Genomic DNA, 8215 nt, shown 5'->3' on the forward strand with positions numbered 1-8215 from the left:
ATGGAAGTGGGTCATGAGATATTGGACTTTAATTGTGCCATAGTTAAATACCAAAAGAAAACCAATTAAAAAACATATAAACTTTATTTTATCACAGAGTAAAAGATTTGTAAGGTTAAAAATAATGACATAGAGTCCTATATATACGGAACTCGATCAGTTCAGAAAACCTATTGCAGTATGTAACAATACGTTTTTTTAACTGATTGATTTCTGTATATATATTACTCTTTGTCGATATTTTTAACTTTTTAAAAATGTAATATGTCATAAAATAAAGTTTTTATGTTTTATAATTAGTTTTTGGTATAACTATGGTAAATTTAAAGTCCCTTATCTTATTCCCCACTTCCATATTTAGTGTGCCAGGTGAGATTCAATCTTTGTATTTAAAGCTTAGTCATAGTCCAGTAAGCCTAAGATACATCAGTAAAAAAAGCACATAAATACACCTTTCCTCATGTTATGCGACTGTCGTTTCATGTGTACCTTACTGTAAGTAGTTATAAACAGGGTCATCTTACCGAATGGGCATGCTGGGCAGTTACCTGGGAGCCCCACTTGCCCAGTGACCCAGCGACCCAGCCCCAGCCTCAGGATCAGCCAAGCATTAGTTCAGATTCCCGTGTGCATTCCGTCGCCGAACTTAGCAGGTGGAAAGCGCCTGTCAGCCCTGCGCTGCTGTCCTGCCACTTGGGCCGTAAAGGGGGAGCCCACAACTGCAAGAATGCCTGTCCGCCTCCATGGGAACAGGCACACACAGGACAGTCGAGTCTGACTCCCGTCCGTGTGTGTGTTCACCAGACCCCGCTGCCAAACTTGGAAGCTGTCATTAGTCTGGCACTGCTGTACCAATAAATATCGCCTTATCGATAATTTGCATTTTTTTTTCTCGTGGGTGATTGTGTAGGTAGGGCCCCAGTGCACTGCACTGCCCGGGGCCCTTTAATGCTCTTAAGATGGCACTGGTTATGAATTGGGGTGGCTGACATTTTTCTTTAGCTCCCGTGGTTGCTAACCTTCCCTCATTACTTTTTCCTCTGTGGCCCAAGACTAAGAAGGCAGTGACCTAATGGCAGGAAGTGCTTCTCCTCCTATGATGAACTTCAGTCCCTGTCTGTTCTGCCATGTTTTCACTGAGAGGAGGGTAGAAGCTGTTGGAACTGGAAGAGAGTAGTCGTTGTTGGTGCCTCCTTTGCAGTGACACTGCTGGCACATCCCAGGAAGTGCTAACCTGCTACATCACCAGTTACTTCTAGTGGGCAGACAAGACACAATGCAGAGGAGCTAACAATACTGTCATTTGAGCAGTGGCTAGGCAAGTTTGTTGACCCTTAGATGGAAACCCCATCATAAGCAACTGATTGGAAACTAAACAAAAATAGATAAGTGAATGAATTGTACAACAAATTTAGTCAATGCTACACATGGCAATTTATATTTTTGCATGGAGACACGTTTTTAAAAAGAATATATGTAGAAACCATTTATATCTATCGTGAGTAACATGTCATTATTGTGGCTTCTGCTGTGGTCTGTGCCAATGGGAGGGTCAGGGTCCTGAGATTTAGGTAAAATCGGCCAAACAGAAAGTTTCACGATGATCCTCCCTTTTTTTGGGGGTACCGGGGGCTGTAGGAAAAAAAAATAGCAAATAAAGAAAAAATAATATAGTGTATACAATTGCAACACAAGTCATATTGTAATTGAATGTTATTAAAAATGACCTTTCCTTTTCAATCTGCTGCCGCTGTAATTTTCTGAAAATGCAATATTGAATGTGTACTAAACACACGCCAGAAAACTTAATTTTCTGCTTGAGTGATTGGCTCACCAATTTTCCCAGGAGTCTGCCTAAGATACAAGTCAGATTTCTGGCATCCCCTGCAACATAAATGTCATTTTTTGTAAAATACTCCCAATAGGAACAAGTCTAAAGGGATGCAGGCCCAGCAGATTTTCTTATTAGAGCGCTGCAGGTTCACGCAGGTTCACAGCTGATTGATAATTATGAAACCACTCCCATTAGGCCCACTAAGCACAGAGGCACCGAGGAATAAACAGTGATTTCTCCAGACAAAAGGTAGGAATCTGCAACAAAGTTTGTTATAATCCTTGCAATGTACATAGATCACCCAGACGGGAATGTTTTTTTCTCAACAAAAGTGGAGTTACACTTTAATGTAAACTATTTTATATCATCAAATGTTTAAGAAAAATCTCTAATTTATTATTTTATGTAATGATAGTCATTTTGTCACTCTCTTGTGCCTGTCACATGTCTAGCAATAATCAAGTGGTCTTTCCAGCCAGTCAGCAGTTTTGCCTGAATGGTTTATTGACATCAGTCCCACCAAGATTCATTGTGTTAACAAAGAACATGTAAACAGCTGAGAGGCATCAAGCACATGTCAAGGCATTGATAAGGATTTGGAATTACCTGTTAGAGAAAACAGCATAATTTTAGGACCTTTTTTTTAACAATTTGCAATTATTATATTGTTCTAAACCCGGGGTTGTGTTTACTATATTGCCACCTGTGGGGCAGTGTCTAGGGTGGCAGGGTTAGAGGGATCAGAAGCAAAGATCAACATTTATTAATTGTGATTAGTGATGGACCAAACACCTCCCTGTTCGGTTCGCACCAGAACTTCTCGAACAGGGAAAATGTTCTAGCAAACATGCAAACTCTATTAAAGTATATGGGACACGAACATTAAAAATCAAAATTCCTCATTTTAAAGGCTTATATGCAAGTTATTGCCATAAAAAATGTATGGGGACCCGGGTACTGCCTTGGGAGACATGCATCAATGCAAACATTTATTTTTAAAAAAATCGTTTTTACAGGAGCAATGATTTTAATAATGCTTAAAGTGAAACAATAAAAATGAAGAATTCCTTTAAATATCGTGCCTGGGGGCTCCCCTTGATGTGCCTGTAAAGTGGTGCATTTGTGCGATGTATGTAGCCTGCTGCAGCAATACCGACGTTTCTATAGGAAAAATGTAATTAAAATTTGCTCACGGCTGTCATGTATTTTTGGCTCCCAGCAATACAGATAAAAAAAAATTAAAAAACCCCCAAAATTTAAAAAAAGAAAATGGTGTGGGGTCCCCACCACAATCCATAACAGGCCCTTATCCGAGCAAGCAGCCTGGCTGACCACAATGGGGGGGATGAGTGAGCGGCCCCCCGCCTCCTGAACCATAGCAGGCTGCTTGCCTCCAACATAGGGAGGGTGCTTTGGGGTGCCAAGAGGGTGACAAGAGCCTCTTCCGGGCAACCCTGGGCTGTGGTTGTGGGGGTCTGCGGGTGGGAGGCTTATCGGAATCTGGAAGCCCACTTTAACAAGGGGGCCGCCAGATCCCAGCCCCCCCTATGTGAATGGATATTGGGTACATCATACTCCTACCCATTCACCAAAAAAGTGTACTAAAAAATAAACACAAAAGCCAGTTTTTGCCAAGTCCTTTATTAAAAAAAAAAAATAGTGTCCCCCGTTGTAAATCCATCGTCAATCACATTGCCCGCTGCACCCTAAAAATAGAAAAAAAAAAGATGCTCCCGCATCTTCACATGCCTTCTATTTTCCAGGTGCAGCGGGATTGATAATGGATTTACATCGAGGGACACTATTCTTTTTATTTTTATTTTTTAACCACTTAAGCCCCGGAGGATTTTCCTGCTCAAAGACCAGGGCCAATAATGGGATTCGGCACTGCATGAATTTAAGGGACAATTGCGCGGTCGTGCGAAGCTGTACCCAAATGAAATTGATGTCCTTTTTTTCCCCATAAACAGAGCTTTCTTTTGGTGGTATTTGATCACCTGTGCGATTTTTATTTTTTGCGCTATAAACAAAAAAAGATCGTCAATTTTGAAAAAATAATATTTTTCACATTTTTTTATATGAATTTCCCCCAAAAAAATTTAAAAATCAACATTTTTTAACATTTTAGGCCAATTTGTTTTTTGGCAAAAAAAATCGCAATAAGCATATTTTGATTGGTTTGCGCAAAAGTTATTGCGTTTACTAACTAAGGGAAAGATTTTTTTAACTAGTAATGGTGGCGATCTGCGATTTTTTTTGTGGGACTGCGACATTGCAACGGACAGATCGGACCCCTGACTAACATTTTTGACACTTTTGGGGGTAACAGTGACATTACTACAGTAATCAGTGCTATACACATGCACTGTTACTGTAAAAATGACACTGGCAGGGAAGGGGTTAACTTTATTAATGATCAAGGGGTTAAGTGTGTCCCTAGGGGCATGATTCTAACGGTAAAGGGGCGTGGCTTCTGATGTAACCACAGAGACATGCGATCCTACATAGCAGGATCGTATGATCTCTGCAGTTACACCAGGGAGAATGATTGTTTACATCAGCCGCCTGCCTTTCTCCCTCTCCAGCGGGAGATCGCGCATGACCGGCGGACATCAGACCCGCCGGTCACTCGGGGATGCCCGTGAACGAGCGGGAGCGCGCCTCCGGCAGGCTCCTGGGTGAGCAACGTAGTACTAAGTCGCTTTGCCCAGGAGGGGTTTACTGCCGCATTAAATATACTGTGGGCGGTCGGCAACCGGTTAATAAAGGACTGGTCAAAACCTGGCTTTTGTGTTTATTTTTTTTACACTTTTTTGGTGAATGGGTAGGGATACGATGTACCCGATATCCATTCACATAGGGAGGGGCGGGATCTGGGGGCCTCCTTGGTAAAGGGGGCTTTCAGATTCCGATAAGCCCCCCAGCTGCAGACCCCGACAACCACAGCCCATGGTTGTCCGGAAGAGGCCCTTGACCCCATCATTGATGGGGACAAGGTGCTTTGGAGGGCACCCCAAAGCACCCTCCCCATGTTGAGGGCAAGCCGCCTGGTATGGTTCAGGAGGGGGTATGCTTGCTCGAATAAGGGTCTGGTATGGATTTTGGGGGGAACCCCACACTTTTTTTTTTCAATTTTGGCATGGAGTTAAAATCTGTACCAGACCCAAAGTGCCTGGTATGAATTTCCGGGGGGGCCCCAAGCTATTTTTCTTTTCATCTGTCATAGTGTTCCCCTTAGCCACATAAATATAGGGAACTTTCACCCCTTCCTGCCTAAATCAATTTTCAGCTTTCAGTGCTCATTGACGTCTATGGGAAATCTCGGTCGGCTTGACATGGCACTGCTTCCTATCTTTAACATTAGTGTCTGTGGGAAATCACGGTCAGCTTGACATGGCACTGCTCCCTGTCTTTAACATTGACACCTATGGGAAATCTCAGTCAGCTTGGCATGGCACTGCTCCCTGTCTAACATTGGCGTCTATGGGAAATCTCGGTCAGCTTGGCATGGCACTGTTCACGAACTATAAGTGACAGGGACACAAAACTTGGGGAGCACTGAGAGGGAACCCAGGACTACAACATATCTATACATTATAAAAGTGGGGTATGCCTGTTCACTACACTGACTGCACTAAACTAACTCAACACACTATCCACTAACTACCTGCCTAACCTGTATTATCATACACTATACACGGCTGCTGTGTAAGCAGCAACCTTATATAGTGTGGGGCGTGGACTTAGCCCATGAGCCATGACTGGCTAAAGGCAGCTTACCTTTGGCTAATTAAGGAAAGATGGTGTTAGGCACCACCAAATCCGCGTAAATGGAAAAATTAGGAAAAAATAAATATATAAATAGCTTAAATAATCATTTAAATTTTTAAATGTAGGAAAGGGACTCCTCTTTGGGGTCGCAACAAACCGTGTAAAAAACGTGAAGTGATAAAAAAGTATATATATTGCTAAACATAAAGTTGCGCTCAACCAAATTCCACTAAATAAAAAATATGTTAAATATAGGATTTTAAGTGCATAAGTGAATAAATAAAATTGCAAATGAGGTGCAAATAGATATATACATATATATGTATATAAATATATGACTTATGCTGAATTTGTGATCCACAATAAAGGTATATAATGTACAGATAAAATTGCAATCAAATTATATCAAATATATATGTGACTTGAATTCACAGTGATTATAAATGGAGAAATGAGACAGTCCCCAGGTTGAACAGTTAGTATTAGTCCCTGGGATAAATCCAGTACCGGGTGATTATGGATCAATAATACCAAACCAAAGGGAACCAAATTCTTGATATGGATCTCCAATACCTCCACCAGATAGACAAAAAACACACCCGGTGCACACTAAAGGCTTACCAGATGTCGCAGACCCCTTGATTATAGGGGGTCAATTCAGGCAGAGAAAACACAGACCATCGGTACCAGACTTAAAGATTGGCAGTTCCCATACACCTCCAGATCGACCTCCTTATCGCCAATGATGATAGCTCAAACACCATACCCAGGAGAAACAATAAGGACTCTCATAGTGAAGTATGCATTAGGAACCCAAAATGTATTTCTTAATCAGATGCACTTACATTTAAAAGACTTTAGTCAGGCATAGCAGATGCAAAGCCATGGTCTCCGAGTGAAAGCGCCGCCTCCGCGTTCCACCTGCGCTTCACCAGGACCCGGAAGTAGCGAGATGGCGTGATTGCGGTCCAGACGTCCCGACGCGTTTCGTCAGTACGTAACTGACGTCATCAGAGGCATGTTTATACCTTTGGCTAATCATGGCGCTGACAGGTCACTGTGCTGTGATTGGCCAAAGCATACAGGTCATGTGCATGCTCTTGCCAATCATCAATTTATTCACTGCACCAGCGCAGTGCATTATGGGGTGCTCATCGGTGGGCGAACTTCCCGCCGAGTGCACCATTTGTTTGTGTGTTCAGCAAGCACATGAACAGCTGATGTTCGAGTCGAACTTAAGTTTGACTTGATCATCAAGCCCATCCCTAATTGAGATAAACTTTTTCTTATATCACTTCCAATGTCTAGCCTTTTCTGGACATTTGTAGATAAGTTTAGCAAAAAACTGACGTGGAAAAGAGTGAAGGGTAAAGCAAGAGGTCGAAGTCAGAAGGTTCTTTACAATTCAGAAAACATGAAGACCTCTCTCCTTTCTCTTGTTTGGTGGCTAAAAAGTCATACTACTTCTAAAACAAAACACACGCTGCTTCAGAAAGCACATGTAAGTCATAGTTTTTACTCAAATATTCACTTGGCAAAGGGCCAGAGCTTCTACAAAAAGGCACCATCATTCGGTGTGACTAGGGGAGCATAGTATCTACATATGGTCCGGAATAAACTATATTAACAGTTTTTCTGTAATTAATAAAAAAAAAAAAAAATGTAATAAAGCTAACGTTCTTACTTTTCCTATAAAAAAAAGTGCCCTCCTGAAATTTGATCATATATCTGAAGACCTAGGCACTTAACTACAAGATCTCTGCTGAAGGGGAGGATCAGCAATCAAAATTACGATCCTTCTATTTGGCAGTGATCATGTGACCAAGTGCCTGGGGCCTCTTTGAAAGGAACATGGAGCAGCATTTTCTCCAGCAAAGGGAAGCATTTTAGCCTGTCTATTACTTTTATCCAGTCCAGCAAGATTGTTAACATTAACATGTATTCATTTTGACTTCCAACCATGTATACACATAAGAGATTGAAAATAAGATCCCAAAGATTAACAAGAAGGTTCAAAGTTTGCTCTTTCTAACCGAACTCTGCAAGCTGCTAAGATAATTTGAGTTAGTGTGGCTTTGTGTTAGTTCAGAGCTTGGAGTAATCAGCTACAGAAATGAAACCATCAAAGTGTTCATATCTGACTGTAATGTACACAAGTCATCCATCACTATAGAGAAGTATGCAACATCTTAGCAGTTCACGATTAAAATGTACAAGGTTATCGCCTCCAAATTAAACACAAAACGTAGGATGATCTAATATGAAAAGGCATTTACAAATGTGTGTATATGTAAAAAGTCTCAAATCAGTATAGGAGCCATGGGCCCCTACTTCACAAGCAATTTGTGATCGTGCTACTACAATACTTAGACTATGCCTGCCTTCTTATGACTAACTGACTGCAGATAATGGAGCTACATACAGTAGGTCCCTTGGACACACAGTGGTCCATAACGAATGTGTCATTGTGCATTTGATAGTGGCTACTGAACCTTCCTGCCATCTATGTACTTATATTAACTGTAGCTAGCCACAAAACTTGGGAATAGTCAGATAAATGGGGCAGGTGTCATGCAGTAACTTGTTCAAGAGTAACTTGTATTGTAGGAT

This window comes from Pelophylax lessonae (genome assembly GCF_965119305.1).
Source record: "Pelophylax lessonae genome assembly, chromosome: 5".
Classification (NCBI taxonomy): Eukaryota; Metazoa; Chordata; class Amphibia; order Anura; family Ranidae; genus Pelophylax; species Pelophylax lessonae.